At 34.7% G+C, this 22,383-nt stretch overlaps 1 pseudogene; it reads left to right on the top strand.

The window, feature by feature from the left end:
- LOC149541340 (uncharacterized) overlaps positions 1-22,383 on the top strand; it is a 66,720-nt pseudogene that overhangs the window by 40,340 nt on the left and 3,997 nt on the right.

Below are 22,383 nucleotides of genomic sequence, written 5' to 3'. Positions count from 1 at the left end.
ATTATAACACCTTCTAGAATTCATTTTAGAAGACCAAAATATTTGATTGATATTGATACTAACATTTTGAAATCAATTCCTGACAAGATTAGCAATAGTACTTGTAAAGAAAAGTTAATTGTATGTGAAGATTATTCTTTGAAGAATTAAATATTATAGGTTAATGCCAATTATTTGTTAAAATAATGAAGAATTTGAAATTTAGGCCTATCATGAAGATATGGATGATTCAAATGAAAAAACATTGTAAAGAATCTAATGAGTGCTTATGGAAAAGTGGGTTCTAAATCACGCACCAAAGATAGTAATATCACAAGATGAGTACCTACATCGACAATAGTAAGTACCCAAATGAAGAAATCTTGACTCATGAGAAAGACAAGTAAAATATTGAAAATTAGTAGAGGTACTCCAAGGAGAGCCATGCTAAGGCATGAGAGATTGGAAGATCCAACAAAAAATGAGTTATGGACATTTAACGGTAGACTACCATGAAAGGATAAAGAAATTAGTGAAGCTTTCAAATCATTGATCGAAGATTTTTGAAAAAATAACACACGTGTTTCCCCTAATCAAAGAGATGTTGTAAGAAGGAGGATTGGTAGCCAAAATCACAACCCACATGCGAAATTTTTTTTGGACTCAACTCAGACACAATTTTTTGTAAAATTTATTGGTATGTATCCTCAAATTCGAATAAGTCAAAGATTTTTTGAGATGGGTGAACCTTTTTATGTTAAGATAAATCACACACATACAACTTGTTGTAGGATACATATTGAATTTTCTAACCATTTTGATGTTTTTAGGCATATATGTGTGTTTTTGCATTTTAAGTTTGTTTTGCAGGATTGTGACATGAATGAGCCACCAAGATCTTCAAGGGAATTCATATCCAACATTTTATATGAAATAGGGGATGACCAACAATTTTAAAAGACATCATGCTTGGATGGTACATGCTTATTTTGTGGTTCTTTGCAACTTTTATCAACTTGCAAACATATGGATAATACACATGCAATTGGAAATGAAATAGTAGATTATGGAAAATTTAGGACAGTGACATATTCTCTAAAAGATGGGAAACAAGTTAAAAGATGTGATTTAGTCATTGAAAAGATTCTAGTGTATGAGTTCATGAATATTTTTTGTGAAAAGATTATTTATGAGTATACATAGAGCTCAATGGCTGGATTTGCAATTCAAGTTGTGCAATGATACATTTTCACTGGATACTATTATTTCAGTTGTAGACTTCGTAGAGAACTACACACTACAACTACAAAATGAGGTGCAAGAAAAGTATTATACTTCTCAAAAGGTTTTCATATTTGTTCACATAACATTCATGCATTCACCTACAAGTACAGAGGATGACAAGACAATTTTGAGGGAGTACCATTTTTACATCAGCGATGATCGATCACATTCTACAGAGTTTGTACAGGGTTGTTTTCAACTATTTTATGGAGATTTGGCTAACAAGGGCATAACATATCATTAGTACATTATTTGGTCAAACAATTATGCATATCAATTCAAGAATGCATGAATGTTATATTGGTTGAGCAGGATGCAAAAGTTGTGTAGAATTCAATATATGTGGAATTTCATAAAGGCTCGTCATGGATAGGGAGAGCATGATGGTGTAAGCGCATGCATCAAAAGAGCCTTAGCTCGTGAAGAATTAAAGTAAAAATATGGAGCAATATTGACAAATGAAAAGTCCATCATCCAATGGTGTAATGCTACAATGGGTCCAAGTAAGGAAGGTGAGTCTACAGTTCATAGATTTTTTTGGTTGATAGATAATACTAACATTGCACCATATGAGGATTGTTGCACTCTAACAGGATCTAGTGAGTTGCACTCTTTTAGAAGCTCTGATATAGGTTCATGGAGTATCCACACAAAAAATGGCATGCTATTGTCAATCATGTGTAGAGGAAAATTGGGATGAGTGTGAGTCAACTGAATGGGTGGACAAATGGGATATACAGGTTTTGGACCCAATTGACACCTATCGTCCCTCACAAGCACTGGAAATGGTAGATATGGATTCATCTATTGACTTTGACCACTTGTCTAATCTAGTGCAACTTGGTAATATATATATTTATATATCCTTGTAATTTGAATATGTAACTTTATAACTTTTACCTAAGTATTTTTTGAATTAATGATCGCATTTTGTACATTTGTCAATGTAGGCCATGTTTTTGCTGTTATTGCACTTGGAGACAATGAAGAAGGGACAAATCATTATTTGTGTAATTGTGTCCAAGCTAAACAAGAATTGGATCACTTGGTTATAGATGGTGAAGGTTTAGAGTACCATGTCGGTGCAGTGGTTGTAACCAACACATGGCTTAGACAATATTCTATGAAGAACCCTAACTTGTGGTTATTCAAAGATTGGTAAATAGAGAGGAAGATTCTTCATTATTCAAACCTTTTTGTAGTTGGAATAATAAAATGGGAAGTATACTTCTAATAGGGGGTGGGGGGCGAGGGGTGAATCAAAAGTATCACACTTTTAACCTTAAAAACTTTTAACTGAAAATAAATTGTATGCTTTGTTCTAATCAACTAGATATGCAATTGTTGCTCTGCTCCTCTAAATCTTTCACACTTCCCACTGAATTTTTCTATAGTTTTCCTAGTCATTGTTCTCATCCACACATACAATGGGTTCTCATCCTCCTTTTAAATATTTTGAAGACTTAGAGTTAGGTATAGATCTACGATCCATATTGAATCTTTAATTCCTACTTATTCCTTGAACTTTTCTTATTGGTTGCATGCCTTCTCCATTTTTCTTATTGGTTGTATGCTGGTTGCATAGGAAATATAAAAGATTCATTCTTTTCTTTAATATCTTTCAAGATCCTTCCATGTTGGCTCAAAAAATGGTTTACATCTGAGTTTGTGAAGGCACAAACTCATATGTTGATTCTGTGTTACTTAGCACATACTGGATTACTGGTGCTCGACACATGTATGATTCTACTTTGCTTGGTACTTATAGCATTTTGACTTTCTCGAAATCAACTGTGACTCAACACCTATATATCACTCTGCTCATATGATTCACTTTGCACCTAAAGTCACTATGTACTTGATCTTCACTCAGCACCTGTTGGAATCTTGGCTTGACACATATTGTAGCTTGGCATATATAGTTTACTTAGCTTCTATATAAAAATTGGTTAAGTGTGTTGACACTCAATTTTCAAAACCAATCTGAAACCAACAATCTCCCCCTTTGACATGAGCGTCAAAAACACTTAACTAAGCATTATTTATTTGACCTTATGAGTACATTATCCAATCTATTCGACATATATACAAAATTTCAAAAACTTGTTCAAAATTTTGTAAGGAATAATATATCTTAAAAATTCTTATAACTCCCCCTGAGTTTATGTGCCATTTCATTCCTGTAACCAAAATTCTATGCTGAACTTATCTGATACTCTTTACCTTTTCCCTATTTATGTACTTTGTACCTGTGTTGTCTTCCATACAATTCCCAAAACATTGTATCTCCCCCACATTATGTCTAATATCTTATCTCCCCTTTTTGGCTATCTACAATCTTTCACCTTTATTCTCTGAAAGAATGAATGAAATACAAGTATTCTCCCCCTTTGTTATATCTCCCTCTTTATTTTATTTCTCCCCTTTTTTGATACTTATGTCAAAGGGTGCTAAGGAGTAATACCATATTTCACCAAAAATGTATTGTTTACCTCCATAATCATTTTTAGAGCTACATCCCAATTCTCCAAAGCAATTTCTAGTGACTTATGTTGGATGGTAGTCTCTATAGCAAGATGTACAAGTCCATCTAATGTAGAAAGATTAAGATCTTTCTTTAAAATAGTTTCAGCATAGACTTTCTCTTTATGGAGTACTCCCAAATGTGGGGTTATGGAAGATTGAATCTGCATTAATTTGGCCTTTATATTGGCCTCTTCACTTGTAAGTGTAGCTAACTCCTTTTGGGTGTGAATTGATTGGGAAAAATGCTTCTCACTCTTAGATAGATCTTTTGGTAGCTGCATGCTAGAAATCTTTAGATTTCTCTCCAAGCTCAGTATTCTTTGACCTATCTCTTGTGTGAAATTGGAAAAATCACATAGCTTGTTGTACAATGAGAAGATATTCTCAAGTACAATATTGACCTTTTCAATCTTCTTGGCCAATTCCAATTGTTGAAGTGCTATGCCACTGGATATTTTCTCATTCACCTTTCCTTGAAATTTGCTCTCAGGCCATTCCATGAGTTTCACTTTTGTTTCCTAGTCTTCACTTGTCACCTAGTCAACAATATCTAATAATTGTTCCATTATAGGCTTTTTCTGATCTGGTGATTGCAAGCTAAAGGCATCCATAAAGATGTCCTTAATCACATGCAATGCTTGCTTGTGTTTATACTTCTTCATAAGTATTTCCTACCTCTTTCTCCTATTCAATGCATCCTACATCTCTGTGATTTTCTCAATGCTAATTGTCTTGGAGTCATAAGTAGGTATGACAACGTCTTCATCTAACTCAGGGTCTCCATAGTGAAGTACCTTATCCACTTTGGTTGAGCTCGAGCCTAGTGTAGATGTTTGCAAAGGTATTGCATCAGTGCTCGACTTTTGAAGAGTTTTTGTAGGAGTGCTTGTTTTTGGTAACTCTAGCAATGTTTGTATTGTGGCCTACTCCTCATCTTTTTATGTGTCCTCCTTGTCTTCTTTAGATTTCCCTTGATCAATGACAACAATTAGTGGGGGTGTACCTATTATCTATACTATAGGATCAGATGTAGCAATCTGTCCTATTTACTCTATGTCTTTCTCTACCTCTACACTTGGCTTTTGCACTGTGGTATCAACTGTTGCAATCTGTGATGGTGGTGGAAGCATTAGGAGTTTAGTTCTAGTAGCTATAGAGATGGAAGGTGGTTCTTGTGGTTTCACCTTGTCTCTTATTAGTTCTGATACTACCTTTTGTAGCTCATCTACACTCACCAATATAGGATTTGTGCATAATTGTGCCTATCAAGTTGATTGGTGAAGGATCTTCTTGAGGTCCTCTATAGTTAGTGGATTGATGTTCTGACATGATTTGTCAGTAACATCCTTTATAGTAATAGTGTCTATAGGTGTGATGGTTACATGAGGAGGGCTAGGGGGTGGCAATTGTGTGTCTTGCACACTCTAGTCTTGTTGCTACTCCTACTCAGCTGTTGCCATTTGATCTTCTTTTTGTGTCTCCTCCTCTTCACCTTTTTCTTTCTCCTCTTCATCTTTCTTCTCTTCTTCTTTCTCTTTTTCTTTCTTCTCTTTTTCTCTCTTTTCTTTTTCTTTCTTTTCTATTTCCTTTTCCTCTTTTTATTGCTTTTCCTTCTCTTTCTTCTTCTCACTAGCCTCAGCCTTATTTGTTTCTACATTTGTCTCTTTTTCTCCATCCTTGTCATCAGTTATGTTATATATTGATTTCCATAATCTTATTGATTTTTGGACAACTTCTTCAATTTTACTTTTTAGGATGCTAAAGGCTTTATACTTTGGTGCAAATTTGCCACCATGTTTCTTGTTAGCCTTAATTATTTGACCTCTAGTCAAATCAGGCATCAGTTGTGCCAGTGTTGATTCTCTTATTCCCTTCTCCATTTTCAAAAAATAATTCTATTTTTTTTCAATAGTCTCATATAACTCCCTAGGCATAGTATTATCTAACTCAAGATGTGTATTCTTAAATTCTGTCATCATGGCATACACTGACTCCTCTACTTTATTCTCATCCTCTCTACTTAATTTCTTAAAATGAACATTTTTCAAATCAGTAAAATTTGCATTCTTAACATTATCATAGATTTTATTTATATGTGACTTAGGAGGATGTTTTACCACTTTATACTAGCTGATGTCTTTTGATTTAGTCTTCTTGTCATCATTAGAATCTGATTGTGCTACATACTTTCTCCTTTTCTTTTGCACTTCACTAGTCTGCTCAATGGCCTTCTTCTTTTCTTTCTCTTTCTCCTTGGCCTTTTGAGTAGAGGCCCTTGTAGTGGTTCTTGTCAGTAGTGTTGGCTTGGCTTGTGTAGTTTCTATAGCCTTCTTTGCTTTAGGTTGGGCTGGAGGCTGAATTTTAGCCTTTCTTTTCTTAGACTCGACTTGTGTTGGTGCTTCCTCGGCTTCTTCTTCCTCTGCACCTTCCTCCTTATCTTCACCTAAGCCTTGAGTTAATTCCATTGGGCCTTGCCCTTGTTCTTCTTCTTCACTCTCACCTTATTCTTCCTCTTTATCCTCTGCACTTGCTGCCCCTTCAATCTCTGCACCAAATTTCTTCTTTATTTTCTTCACTAGTTTATCTTTCTTCTTTAAGGTGGAGGTTGTTTTTAGTTCCATATCTACCTTGGAACACACAAAATCATATGTTCCAAAGTGAGGTGCCTCCTTATCAATTTCTTATGCAAGAAATGTTGTGATTGCTACTGAAGCTTCATCAATGTTTATTTCATAACCTAATGGCCTTAGCCATCTAACTCTTGGAACTATTGCTTACATGTAGGTGTACTCAATATCAACTAAAAACAAGATGTCATTGACATGTTGTTCCACTAGGGAAACATGTATTCTCAGTCTTTTTTTCATGGATTTCTTAAAATCCTCAAAATAAATTGTCATAACAGAGTCAAAGTTGTCTCCCATTTGTTCAATATACTCATTGATTTGAGTAATGGCTGATTTTTCTGATCTCCAGTTAATTTTACCAAAAGATGGGAATTCTTCAAAAGCATAGAAAAATATGCAGACAAGAACTGAACCAAACTTACATTGGTCACCTTTAGATCTTCTTATTGCTCCAAGATTCTCCATGATTTGCTACAACATCAATTCTAACAGATCATATGTATGATCTTTCTTGACAAGCTTGTAGGATACATCCACAACAATACATGATACACTATTCAGTCTACTAGATTGATAAAACTTGTGAGAAATGACTCTCACTACAAAATCTAGAAGGGGATCTATGATTCTGTCAATGGTCATGCCTCTTTTATTCCATTTAGCCCCTATTTTTCTTTCAATAACTTCTTTTGAGTCATTATGCAAGGTCTTGGGCTGATCTAGGGTTGGAAAGCCTATAACCCTATGCACTATCCTCTTTGTTATTTTGATGGGGCCTCCTTCTAGCCACAAACATCCATTGTGTATTCTATTGAGAATAATTATGATCCACTCAGTTTTAAAACGTGTCGGGTAAACTAGGGCATGGATTAAACCCTTTTTCTCAACTATCTAAAATTCATCCTTCAATATTTTGTTATCACACAATTTATCATATGCTTGAAAAATTTCAAGGCCTCCTATTGCACCTATCTTGCAATTGTAGCACTTCCTCACATCCTGTACCATAACAACTTTTGGCGAAATAATGGAGAGTGCACCAACAGGGTTATTTTTATAGGCAACTTTTGGGATTGACCTAAACTCAAGTTGTTTGACCTCATTACTAACCAATTGGACCTCATGACCTTCCTTATCCTTTGGGTTTTTAGAACTAGAAGCCATTTCACTGATCTAGGGTTTTAAAAGATTTAAAATTTAACACTATGCAACTCGACACTTGAAAAATACCTTAGATCAAAGAAATTTGTGTTTGATTGTTGTTGAAATTCATGCAAATGGCTTCAATGCTATTCTTTGATCTCTTCTACGCTCTTCTTGTCTTTTCTCTATGTTTGAATGGTGTGAAATGATCAAAAATCAACCTTACACCTTTCAAAACCTAGCATTAAATGCTTAGTGCATACAACTATACACTTGGGTCTTGAAGGTTTCAACATGACTCGACTTTCATTGGTTTTCCAATACTCAGCACTAACTAGATTTCCACTTTACTCGGCTTCCATTGGCATTTCTCAACTTGGCACTAACTATTAACTCGGTTGCTACTGGTTACTCAGCATCCATTGGAGCTTTACTCGGCATCTAAGTACAGCTCGACAACACTTGTTGAAATTTTAAGTTTTGACTTTGCGTCTTGATTCATGCTATTTTCTTCTTTGTAGTGCTTGTTTGTCTTGAGATTGATGTTTGATATAGCTTTGCATATCAGTCCCATATGCCCTTCTTTTGCTTAGTTGGATGAGGTATGACCACTTGACCTATTAGGTGAAGTGATCCCTTTATTTGATGTGTTGTCCCCATCCCTACTCTTCCATATCTTATTCATTTCTCCTTTGATTTGTTCAACATCTACCTTCCCTTTTCTTCTGTTGACTTCTGACTTGGGTGCCTTTGACTTTGTTGAGCAATTCTGGCTGATATGACATGTCTTCAAGCAACTGAAACATGTGGTTTGACTTAACCATTTCCTATAGTTCCCTCTAAAATGTTTCCTTATGCAATTTTCAAGAATTTTTCCATATTCCTGACAGTAGTGACAACTATACCTGGTATTATAGTCCCAATTATAGTGATGACCATGGTTACCTTCTCTTGTTGACTAGTTTAATGTCCACATAGGCTTTGATCTGCACTCAATGTTCTATGTCCATATTTCTTGCAATTGTAGCAATGACCATCAAATCTTGGTGTTCTTATAGTCCTTGTCTTGCATTCATGTGCTTGATGCCCTTGATTCTTGCACTTATGATAGTAGCTTGCATTCTTAGGCTTATGATGCTAATTTTTCTTCTTACTCCTACATACATTAGCAATGTGTCCCTTTTTATCATAGAAATGACAAGTGGGTTTAGTGTTCTTACCTTTGTTACTCCTTTCTTCTATAGTCTTGGATGATTCTCCTTGTTTGGTGTTGGTGTAACCACATCCTAAAGTATCATTACTGGCCCTTGGTAATTTTAGTAGCTACTCAAAGTACTTGATAGCCTCATTGGGTTTTTTGAAACTTTCTACAACTTCCTTCTCTCTTCTCAGGTCATCTTTTAGTTGTCCATTCTGTATCTTTAGTGTAGAGATCTCAATGTCTTTCATATTCAACTCATGATGTGCATTCAGCATCTGACTTAGCATGTCAAGCTGCATGTTTGAGATTCTTTCAAACTCAATTTTCTTTTCCTCTAGTCTATTGGTAAGATTTCTTTTTTCATCTTCTAGCATAACCTTGTCTTCAATAACTCTCTTCTTCTATTCAGTTACTTTACAAAGCATTATGGCTTGTGATTCTTGTTCAAGCTTGAGTATTCTAATTTCTTCTGCTCGAGCTTTTTTCTTCTCCATCAATTCTACTATTGCTGCATCAAACTCTTTGGAATCTCCATTAGCAAACACTTTTGTGGTATCAATATCCTTGTAGTGTATTTCATTCTTAGCTATGGCTATATCCTTCCTTCCTTTCAAGGATTTTCTCAATTCTTCTCTGGCTTCTTCCAAGTTGTGTAGAGCAAGTTGTACATCAATCACCTGATTCTCTATTATCTTCCCAAGCTTGAAGACTTCCATCTTCAGATATTTTCTTTAAGTTGTTAGGCTCCTCCTTGTGAGAATTGATCTCTGATGCCAATTGTTGGAATAATCAAATGGGAAGTATACTTCTAAGAGGGAGGGGGGGGGGGGGGTGAATCAGAAGTATCACACTTTTAACTAAAAATAAATTGCATGCATGTGAACATATTAAATAAACATGAAGTAAACACATGCATCAAGAACACATAACACCAAATTTTGGTAACCCAGAAACCCTCCAAAATGAGAAGGTAAAACTGGGGTGGGGATGATACCCACAAAATCACTGCAACAATAATGTTTGACGACTTCTGATGGTCTACCTTGTTAAAGGCTTTACATTGTTTCAATAGTGACCTAATTAAAAGATTTACAAACACTTTACATGGAGTGTCACCCTATTAAATGATTTTATCACCTCTTCAAAGGATCTACAACCTAGCTATTAAGCTAACCTATCAACATAGGATTTTCCTTTTCTAATACAATTTCTAGAGAGTATTAGATTCATAAACCTAATTTCTTACAAGCTCAAATTGCTAATTTCAAGGACTAGTTCTACTCATTTTGATCATGATCCTCTGAGATCTGATATCTATTTGTATCCCTTGCCTTGTTCTGATCAACTGGATATTCAATTGTTGCTCTATTCCTCTAAATCTTTGACACTTCCCACTGAATTTTGCTATAGTTTTCCCATTCGCTATTCTCATCCACACATATAATGGGTTCTCATCCTCCTTTTAAAGATTTCAAAGACTTAGAGTTAGGTATGGATCTATGATCCATATTAAATCTTTAATTCCCACTCATTCCTTGCACTTTTCTTATTGGTTGCATGCCTTATCCATTTTTCTTATTGGTTGCATGCTGATTGCATAGGAAATATAAAAGATTCATTCTTTTCTTTAATATCCTCCGAGATCCTTCCATGTCAGCTCAAAAAATGGTTTACATCTAAGCTTGTGAAGGCACAAACTCATATGTTGATTCTGTGTTATTGGACACATACTAGATTACTAGTGCTCGACACATGTATGATTCTGCTTTGCTCGACACCTATAGCACTCTGACTTTCTTGGCATCAACAGTGACTTGGCACCTATATATCACTCGGCTCATATGATTCACTCGGCACCTAAAGTCACTTAGTACTTAATCTTCACTCAGCACCTAAAAATTGCTCGACACCTAAAGTTCACTCAACACCTATTGGAATCTTGGCTTGGCACATACTGTAGCTCAACATATATAGTGTACTAAACTTCTATATGAAAATTGGTTAAGTATGTTGATACTCAATTGTCAAAACCAATCTAAGACCAGAAGTTGTCGCATCAAATGTCCACTTGATAAAATATGGTGAAAAACCACATAATAAGATTCTTTGGAAAGTTTATGAGTCAGACCATGAGGCAATACTTGAGACATTAAAATGTAGAGCAGATCCAATTGACTCATTAGATTGAATAGGGAGAGAGTGAGAGAGAGAAAGAGTAATCAATTGGATCCAAATACAATGTTTCAACCTCTCCCCCAAGACTATCCACATGAAAAGGTGGGTATTGTTATTATGTGTAAGTGATGAGATGATTTTAAATCACATATTTTATGTTTTGATTTGTTTAGAATCTAGATACATTATTTGAATTTATATTAGATTCTTTAATAGGACCCATTTTCAGATTAGTCATTTGAATAAGTGAAAGTTTAGAATTTTTTGTTTAGATCAAAATGTAAGAAAAGAACATGAAAATTATTAGAATGTGAATGCTTTGTGATGTAAAGTCATGATTGTGTGCATGGAACTAGAAACTTCAAACTAGGGAAAGCAAGGATACAATGGGAGAAGTTTCCAAGACTCATCAAGCCATTCAGTAAGCCACTTGATCATTGCTAGAAGCTAAAACAAATAATTCTTTGCATTTGGAACATTGTTACCAATAATGATATTATGACTAACATGTTTTTATCTTTTATTTGTTTTTTCATCTATAATCATTTTAGATAAACTACAAAACAAATTTATATCCAAATCATAAACTTATAAAACCCATCTTATAATTTTTTCAGATGTTGTCTATTTGGAAGTATTAAGACCAAAGTGTATGATCTTTGGTTCAATCCTAATCACAAGAACTAGTAACTAAGTGTTCTTATACACATCATGCATATGCATTATTAATAGTGATCACAGGGTCTTTACTTACAACAATAATTTCATCATTCATTTTTCTATTTCATTATTCTTATAGAATCAGTATAGGCATTAGGCCTAGAGTCATTTCTTATCTACACACCACAACTTCCACAATCCTATCTAGTGGAGCTCCTATTTCAACCAATTCAATATTTTTCCTTATATTTCTTTCAGTTCACTGATAATCATTAACATTCAATGTAAGAGATTCAAGATGACTTTTTTGATCATCCATATCATACATCCTCTACTTTTAATTTTATCTTTTCTTTTAGGTGTTTCCAAACGATTTATAGAATTATTACTTTGAATTTGTAGCATTACATTCTTCTAAACTTGCAAACTATCATCAATCATCCCAAAATTTTCCATCAAAATAGATTTAGGATATCATCGCTTCCTACTTCTTCATCCTTATGCTTGGGCTCCCTACATGTAGGCCTAGGGTAAAGAATAATAGGGGTAGAAAAGAACTAGACTGACATAGAAAAATTTGCCCCCCACACCCCTGACTATTGAACTCAATCTATAACCCACCACTTCCTCTGTATTCATGCATTGAAAACTACAGAATAAGAATTCTATTGAAATTTGCAAGAGAATCTCCAGAGAGCAACCTCTAATTTGAAAAATAAGCTATCTAAAGGTATGCTTATTTTGATTCTTTCTATTTTTTTTTCCAAAATGTTCTTACGAGGGTTGATTGATCCTCATAATTTAGATATTTGGTATAGTTATTCCTCAAACTCTAGCATTAAGCTCCATTGTGATGCATTATAATCTGTTATCCCAATGTGATCTTAGATCGATCGATATGTATCCTCATTTTATTCTTTTCCTTTTGTACGTAGATGCATGTATTTGAAAGATGTAATATAAGCTCAAGGCGTTGGATCATATGAAGAATTCTTTCCCCCTTTAAATTGACAAATTAATCTTATGAATCATTTGAAGAGGACACTGAATTGCTTATGATCATCTAAGGTCTAAAATCTGTTGGGTGATGTGACGCGCTCCCCTACCCACAGGTGGTTAATTATGTGGTGTTCCATGTTCACTAACAGTCATATCTCCCCGGTGCCTTCCCGACCCGTGTAAGCGCCTGGTATGCGCGTCGAGGGGGAGATTGTTGGGTGATGCGACGCGCTCCCCTACCCACAGGTGGTTAATTATGTGGTGTTCCATGTTCACTAACAGTCATGGCTTTTGGTGCAACGACAAATGGGACCTACAAAATCAAGTCATCCAGATTATGTTTTTTGATTGAATCCTAGACTGCATATTGTTATTAAATTGTCATAAAGTCATGCATCTAGGTTTGAACCTTAGTGATTTTGATGATTAATGTGTCAAATTACAATTTACCATTAAACTATACCATAGTTTAAATCAATGGCAGTGGCTAATTTTTTTAAAAAGCTCTTCACCCTTTGTAAAATTAAATCTGTTACCTTAACTAGTCTTCACTCTTAGTCAACTATGGGTTAAATTGAAATTGGGTTTTGCTTTCCCATCTTTTTCTGTTTGCAAGTTTGTGTTTTCTTTAATGACAAGTATTTCCATCAAAAGGGTAGAATTTGATTTCATTTTTCACCGCAACTTAAGAATACTCAGAGCTAAAAGATTTCCAGTTGCACGCCAGTGATTCGAAGCATTTTGAAGAAAATTTCCTGTGAAGAATTTGTTTGAAGAATTTATCATCCACCAAGTAGCAATGGAATTTGCAAGCACCAGTAGCAGCAAGGCGAAGAGGGGTTCTAAAATGCTCGTGAAAGGAGTCAAATGGAAAGCCCTAAAATTCAAACTTGTGCTTGCAATTGCTAAATCACTTGATCCACTCGGAGCTCAATCAAAAATTCCACCTAAGGTACTCCTTATTAATGATATTCGAGATCATTTCAAATGCACTATTCAATAAATTGGTACATTAGATATGGACAATGCCCTAGGTCAATTATGTGTCGATGGAGCCCTAAAACCTAAGCATAAGCACTTAGAAGAAAAAGGCTTGACCCACATTACGCACCTACCAAGGAACTTCCAAGTCAAATGGGTGAGATATGTTCTGAGCCGTGTACACAATGGTCAGTTGTGGTTGGAGCAACCCGTATTCATAACCAAGAAGATGATTCATAAGATCATAGGTTTGCCTATGCTTAGCAAAGCCAAAACCACTAAAACCCTAGGTTGGGATGAGTTGCAGAAGAAAACCCTAGTAGGATGGGATGGAAGAGGACTGAAGCTTAACAATATATCTGACATGGAACTCAAATTTGGCATTTATGTTATTGCATATAAACTATACAATTCCAGCAGATTGAATAGTTTACCATGTGAGGCTGTAGATTTAGCATTTAAGGTAGTAAAGAAAAATCTAGAATATGACTTGGTAGACTTACTGTTGAAACAGTTAAACAAGAATATGGAAAGCATAAGGACCTTAAGGAATAGCCCTTGAAAATTTGGCTCATTTTTAATTTTCTTATACTTCTATGTACAAAAATTCTTTCCATCAAAAGGAATAGTAGTATGGAGAAAAGACATTCCTATTCTATATCAGATTAATGAGTTTATAGCAGAAATGGGTGAAAATTATTACAAAGTCATGGATAACTATTTTGAAGACTTCAAGGAAAGGATGAATAATAGGTTCAGAATTCCTCCTAAGCTTGTTGAGGATTATAAAGATGATGTATGCTTCATGGTTGACTATGATAAAGTGTAGATACAGGCAGTCATACCCCAAGTGGCATGGGTAAAACCATTACCTTATAAATTAAATATTGATGAAGCAAGAGACATCATTGAGGCACTGGTGAATGAACCAGCTATTCCTAACATCCCTACCTTTGGAACTTATGAGGAAGCTAAGGCCAGAATTGAGCTTGAAATCAAGCTACCACAGGCCATAAGCAAAGGCAAGAGGAAGATAGCCAAATTGAAAACTGCAACCGGTCCTCTCATGCTAACAGAAGGTAAATGTGAGGACAAGGAATATGATGAAGAAGAATAAAAAGATGAACAAAAATCTAAAGAAGAACCTCTGAAGAAGAAAGGAAAGGCAATAATTACCAAACTTAAGAAGAAGCCTACTACAGTATTCACCAGAACAACCAAAAAAGGTAAGCAGGAACCTATATTGGTCAGGCCTGCACCCACATTTGAGAAAAGGCTCAAACAATTGGAAGGAGCAGGCATCACAAATTTCAAGGCATTGAAATTTGAAATAAGAACAGATGCTAAGAAAATGCAGATTGAGGAATTGGTACTCAGCAAGATGGGTAAATGGAAATACTCCCCGGACCAGCTTGCCTCCCAAATCTCAAAAGAACTACTGGAAAGATTGCAACTAAGATGGGAGTCAGCCACCCAAATGGTAAAAGACATCTATGAGCAATCCCTGAAGAATCTTCAACCAAGTCTCACTGGAGCAGAAATGAAGACTACAATGAAAAACCATGAAGGTAAAATGATGATTAGATTCCACACATGTTTGATTTTAATTAAAGACATTGAGAATGTTGTAAATGGTGCAACAAACATATGGAAAGACATTTATCATCTGCATAAGCCCAGTGAAGACCCAGTAGAAATCAAGGATGATGACAACAGTGATGGTGATGATTTTTATAGCACTCCATCCATTACAGTCTCACTAGGAGAGCTGCATGCATTAATGGAAGAAGACAAGGAGGAAGAAGCTGAAGAGGAAGATAAGGAGGAAGATGATCGAGTAAAAATTACAGCAACAGTGAGTGCATCCCTTCCTGACTCTCCACCAAAAACTATTTCATCCACTAAGGAGATAGCTTCTACAAGTGAGATTGTGAGCACAATTGCCACATCAATTGTTCAATCTTCACTGGCCTCCTCCCAGCTCTAGGTATCTGAGACAAATGTGCCAAGCACTTCATCTACCGAGCTGACTGTTACTTCTTTAGCTACCAAGCCAGCCTCCTTAGCTCCATCATCTTCAGTCAGTATATCAGTAAGTTCCACAATTTTGTCAGTTCCAATTTGTTCTACAAATTTTTCAGCATTATCTGCATCTACTTCAAATCCAGTTAGTTCAGATACTGCATTACCAAGTGTATCATCATTTATGGGAAGTATTCCAATTTTTGATTCGGTAAATACTTCTATTGGCATTCAAACCTCAAGTCTTGTCCCAATATTTACTGCTAGTCCTTCCATCTCTACTATTGTGTCTATTCCTAAGGTTAAACCAGTCATCATTGAAGTCAAAAAAAAGCATCCATTAAGACTTATAATCACTGGAAAGGAAATTCCAGAAGATATTGACTTAGACACAGAGATAGTGATTCCAAAGATTGACTATGAAAATGCTACCATTGAAGAGATGATGTATGCAAGTCAGCTAATAGAGATGAAGGCTATGCAGAAGTAGTTAAGCTCTAAAAGTGATAAGGAATACAAAATAATTGAGAACACCAAGAATATAATTACAGATGCTATAGGTGTTGAAGTAGATTCTACTCAACACATTTTGATTCAGTTAGAAGAGGCTATAAATAAATTCAATGAGGACACCTCTGGTCAAGAAAAATTGATTGAAAAGGCTGAAAGAAAATTTGATAATAAGGTCCGTGAGCACATTGCAATAAAACAGGTAGAATCGTCCACAATTTTGGTCAATCTTGAAAGTTCTTTTAATAATGTAACTTCACTTTTTGCCAAAATTTGTGATGTTACCGAGTACACCAAGGAGATCAAAGAAAAAATGAATAAAATTGATGAGGATATGAAGGTCAGTGCCCAAATGCTACAACTTGACCCCGATTCAAGTTCATCCCTTCATCTCAGAATCAGATTTTTTTTAGAAAAGCAGGCAAAATTTTTGAGAGAGGAAGTAAGGATCAGGTCTACCTTGATTGACATTCGGAATATGATCCTTCCTATCATGGACACAATGCAAAAACACATTGTATACTCCAAAATATTGATCCATGACAACAATTTTTCAGTTGCAGATCATGTGATTGAACTTTCAGCTGAAGTTCAAATAGCACTCTCCAGCTGCAAAATTTTGCAAGAAAATTGGGATAAGACTTTCGCTCTTATTCTCAACGTACATTCTGAGTCTATCTCTCATTTTGGTGTTTCTGTGTAAATACATATTGTGTAATTTGGAATTATTCTCAAAAAGGGGGAGATATATGTAAATAAGGAAGCCATGTGTAAATATAGAGATACTTGTAAATACTCTGTGCATATTGTATGGGGGAGATATATGTAAATCAACATGACAAATTTCACACATAAGTTTTGGCTCATAAGTGTTTTTGTCACTAATGCCAAAGGGGGAGATTGTTGGAATTATGGTATATTTGTCATTAGTGCAAACACTTATTCAATTCTGAATGCTTATCTAGCTCATCACTTAGTCTATAGTGTATACCGAGCATTAAGTGGTTACCTTATAAGTTTAGCAGGTAAACAGTTCTCATCGAGCATTCCAAAGGATACCGAGTGAATGAGAAGTTCAACAGTGTTTACCGAGTGAAAAAGGTAAGCAAAGGACTTTGTGTTTACTGAGTGAAAAAGGTAAACAAAGGACTCAGTGTTTATCGAGTGAAAAAGGTAAACAAAGGACTCAGTGTTTACCAAGTGAAAAAGGTAAACAAAGGACTCATTGTTTTCCGAGTGAAAAAGGTAAATGAAGGACTCAGTGTTCACCGAGCAAATCAAGGTAAACAAAGAAGTTAGTTTCTACCGAGTGACACTATATCTACTGAGTTACCAATGGTTATCGAGTTCCAAGCAATGTTGTGTGGCTAGTATGAACCGAGCCTCTACTCCTACCGAGTGCATGACATTGCCGAGAAATGTAGTGGATGTCGAGTATCAGAAGGTCACCGAGTCAACTTGAGGAACCTGAGTTTTTTACTATCTGGCCGACTTAGTAATGTTTTGTTCACTTGTGTTTTGGCTGACCTTGTAATTGTAAATATTGGAATGGTATATATGTAATGTATGATATCATTTGCAGTATGGGAATATATGAAAATATTTGAAGAGATTGATGTTCGCATGTAAAGAAGGTATTGAAAATCAGTAGTAGAGTAAAAGGGATTAAGCAAGGTCAACATAGGAGCAGAAAAGTTATATCTATCACATTAGGTGATCAATGCAAAATGGATCTTATCAACAAATAGTTGTAAGCAGATCCACTACTTCATCCTAATAGGTGAATCAATTTATAAATCCTTTAATAGAGTAGACTTAACAGTCTTTTTGTAAATCTCCTTACAGAGTGCATACTTCACTGTATGTTTGGAAATCCTCTAACAAGGTGGATCTAGCAGTCCTACTTGCTCCTAATAGGGCAGATCACTAGAAGTGATCATTGTAAGCCTTAATAGGCCAACTTTATACTACAGTATTGAAGTTTTGTGGGCATCATCCCCACCCCAGTTTTACTTTCTATTTGGAAGGTTTCTGGGTCACCAAATCTCTATATACATCTACAATGAATGTTTAATCTTTCAGTTATGCAGTAGATTAGATGAATGAATGGTGAATGGTTAAAATGCTGAATTGTTTAAAAGTTATATAAGTTACTGATTCACCCCTCCCCTCTCAGTAACCTATCTTATCCTGAATATTTCCAACACTTTCAGTTGGTCATGCAAATTAATTGAAACATTAAAAATACAAGTTGTCCCTAGTAGTGCTCTCACCATTTCCTCACATTTTGTTTAAAGTTCTCACTACTTACTGTGTAAAAGTGGAGCTAAATCATTGTCCCATTTGTTATTGCAAAAAATTGTTGTTATGGGCAGAATTGTATACCTGATGGACACAAATGGGGAGTTGAGAAATTCATTCAACAATGGATGGGATCGACTATTGTCCAAGCATCCTATACCATTCTACTATTGTTTTGGTTTGTTTCTTATGTTTTGATTCAATTTCTCAAATAGGTTGTCTAGTTATCCGTTATTTGTTATTGATTGTTGCAGATCATAAACTTAGAATTACATTTTGTTTTTTAAAATTATATCTTTTCTTGCACACAATTTGAATAATCCAACTCAATTCAAAATGTAGGAGTTTTTGATTTTTTTTCATAATTCTAGGTATTGGAGGTCTAATAGTGCATTGTTCATCAGTCAACGATAATGATCCATGTATTGCAAGATGCCACAATTTTTGTTATTGTTAGAAAGGTTAATCTTTCCTTGGATGTATTAATTAGGATATTCCAAGGACCCCTAAATGTAGTTTGTCCTATTGTATACATGTGGAGGACATGTCATTGTTTGTCCTTTATTCCACATGTAAGGACAACTCTTTTTTATTCCTTTATTTAGTTTATCCTCCTTAAGAGGATTGTGGGACTTTGCACACACCTATTATGAATGTGGCATTCATAGAAATGGGAGTTACAAATGCAACTCCTTTCTCATCTCTATATAAGAGATGCTCCTCATTCTTTCTTCTTCACTCTTAGCGCTTGATGTTATTGTATTGAGCTATTTTTGCTCCAACACACTCTCTCTCTCTTCTCTAGGCATTTGCCTTCATTCATAATACTCACAAGGGGTTTTCTTTGCTTTCCCCTTATAAATCCTTGTCTCCATTGTTGAACCATCTTGGTGCATGCTCTTGGATTTTGCTTATCTTATGGTAACATTGTTTCACACTTAACTTACTTGGATTGTTTCTCATTCCTTGCTCAATCTTATCATTTCTTACATGGTATTAGAGCTTGGCTATCTAATCCTTGTTTTAAGTTTTGTGTTGAAGGTTGCCATTCATTGGAGCACACCTTATTTGGAGACGTCATTGAGAGAAGAAGTTTGTGTTGCAATTTTCTGCTAGTCTAAAATCTTTTGTGTGCAGGTTTTTAGTGTATCATTTTTTTTATCATTGCTTACTAACCCTCTTTGGAAGGCTTGCCACCAAAGGGTTTTCCTATAAAAATTTCAAATTTTTTTTCTTGTTTTGGAAGGTGAGCCGCCAAAAAAAGAAATATTACTTCATATTACTCATTTATTATAAAGTTGTGCATTTCCTTTAAAAAAAATTATTTCTCTAATATTATTCTTGTAGGGGATTCTTAAATACCCTAAGTGTTACTTTTAATCCTTCATACAAAAGGTTCATTAAACCCATTTATAGTTCTTTTAAAATTTAACTTATATTTTAATCATTATCTCTTTTGAAATTTACAATATATCTCTTTTAAAATTTAAAACTTTATTCTAAAAATTTATCTCTTTTAGAAAGAAAATCTTTGAGATTTAAAAAAAAAAATATATTCCCATTCTTTCCTTACCTTCATTTAGTTTGTTTTAGTATCTGTCCATATTATATCTATAGATTGATTGTTGTTTCTAAAAAATCTCATTCTTTAAGTTTTTAAAAAAAAAACTCTAATTAGCAACCCGTATTTTCACATTAATTCTTGCATGAGTTTTTTTTTCCTTGCACGCTGCGTACGCGATTAGGGTTTCCTCCAATTCTAAATCGTTTACATTCAAATCTGTAATTTTCTCTGCTTGTTGATAGAACAGACCTCTTGCTTTTATTAGTGGTATAAAGAAAATGATCAATCCCACAGCGCACTTCGCGTAGGCAACGAGCAGCTACGTCTTCACGCGTTATTCTCCTCTCGTTCAGATCTCTGAAACTACAGCAGGAGGTCAAGAGTACCGCTGGTGGATAGGGCAACCCGAGTTTATAATTCAGGTCACAAGGGTCGCCAACATCCGCCAGATTTTTTCGTGCCTCTCTCACCCCTCCGATTTTTTCCATCAAGAAATTTCCTCAAATGGTAGCAGATTTGGTCTTTTGGGTAGCTAATTTGGTCTTTTGGGTAGCGGATTTTCTTACTCCAACAGATTTTTTGCATATTATCTGCTGCATTCACAGCCCAAAATCCAAGTAATACATTGCGATTTGTAGCAAGTGCAGAGGCGAGGGTTTGTTTGGGTTAAGTTTCAGTGCTACGCTTACGCGCACAGACATTTGACATGTTGTCTATTGTTAGCATTATGTTTGTTTGATTGTGGGTGGCCAAAGAAGACATTTTTTTTCAAAATAAGATTTTTTTTAGGTTGTTTCAGTTTCTTAGCTTTGTTAAGGAATATTGTTTATTTTTAGCAATCCTGAGTTGATGCATGCGACGCTTTTTGATACATGTCACTTTCATTATTATTTTTTCCGAAGATTCATTTTTAACTTTGTTCCAAGTGTTGCATCTTAAACGTTTTGGGTGCTATTTTTATCATCAGAAGCGTTTGAATTTTGTTTCCCTCTTGAATGCAATTGTGTTGCCTTCAATCATTGTTTTTATTTGGCATATCATTAGGTATCATTAATATAGGCATCCTAAATATAGAAAATTATATTCGTTGTCTTTTTTAGGCTATTATCATCCTAATAACACTTCTGCAGGATTCTGTTTCAGGTTTATCCTTGTACTACCATTTTGTTGCAGAATTATTATTATTTTTTGTTCAATTTCATCATCACATTTTTTTATTCAAGTTAACGTATAAGTCATATTTCTATTAGGTGGGGCATTTTTGTTCATAAAAATGTCAACCTTAATTCTAGAAATAAAACTTAGTTATTCTAATTATCATTCCTGGAAAACTCATATCTCATTCATTTTTCGTTTTAAACACCTCTTCGAAATAGCCACTGATCCCTCTCTTGAACCTGGTTCAGCGGCTACCCAAGACGAAAAAGATACTTGGAAATCTAAAAATGAAGAAGCTTTAGGTTAAATTGGTATTTCCATTATTCCAGATTTATATGTGTTAATTGCTCACTATTCTAAAGCTCATGATGCATGGTCCATCTTGCAAACCAAGTATGACAGTGGAGATGAATACCGCAAAATACAGTTGCAAGATCAACTTGAAGATCTTAGGTATGCAAATTTTAAGAGTATGGATGAAATTCTGTTAAAATTTGACTCTCTTAAAAGCCAAATTATTGCCTTAGGTGTTCAATTAGAGGACATTCGTTTAATTCATCTTATTCTTAAAAAGTGTCTTCCTAGACAGTTTCAACAGTTTATAACTAATATTCATGAATAGCTTGCTATTCCTACTTTAACTTCTCAGTTAACTTATGTTATTTTTCAAACTTTATTAAGACAGGAAGAAGCTAAGCTAATTTAGTTTGGTACCCTTAAATCAACTGAACATGCATTTGTGTCTAGAAATTCAAATAATAATTTTCGTTCCAATAATAATAATAACAACAACAAACAATATAATACTAATTCAAATAATTCCAACAATAAATTTCATGCGAAATATAACAATAATAACAATCATCATAATAACAATCATAATACTAATAATCAAAGGAATCATTCCAATTCCAAACCTCATTGTTCTTAATGTGGCAAAGATGGTCATATTGTCAATAACTGTTTTAAAAAGCAAAATGATAAAAAACCTATGAACAACAGTAACAATAATCAAAAATCAAATCATAAAAATGGTAACTCTACTGGTTCTAATTTTCGTCATGCTTTTACTTGTAGCTTTAATCTTTGTAGACCTTTAGAATGGATTGTTGACAGTGGTGCATCACAACATGTAACTTCTCATAAAGGAATTTTTGATTCTCTACAACCTGATATTGCTAACATTCCTATTCAGTTAGCTAATAATTAGACTTGTAAAGTTGAAGGTTTAGGTGATGTAACTATTCCTAATG

This window comes from Cupressus sempervirens, chromosome 8 (assembly GCF_028749045.1).
Source record: "Cupressus sempervirens isolate cs-2001-9-10 chromosome 8, ASM2874904v1, whole genome shotgun sequence".
NCBI lineage: Eukaryota > Viridiplantae > Streptophyta > Pinopsida > Cupressales > Cupressaceae > Cupressus > Cupressus sempervirens.
Note: the sequence above shows the minus strand (reverse complement) of the source record. Positions and strands in the feature narration are given on the sequence as shown.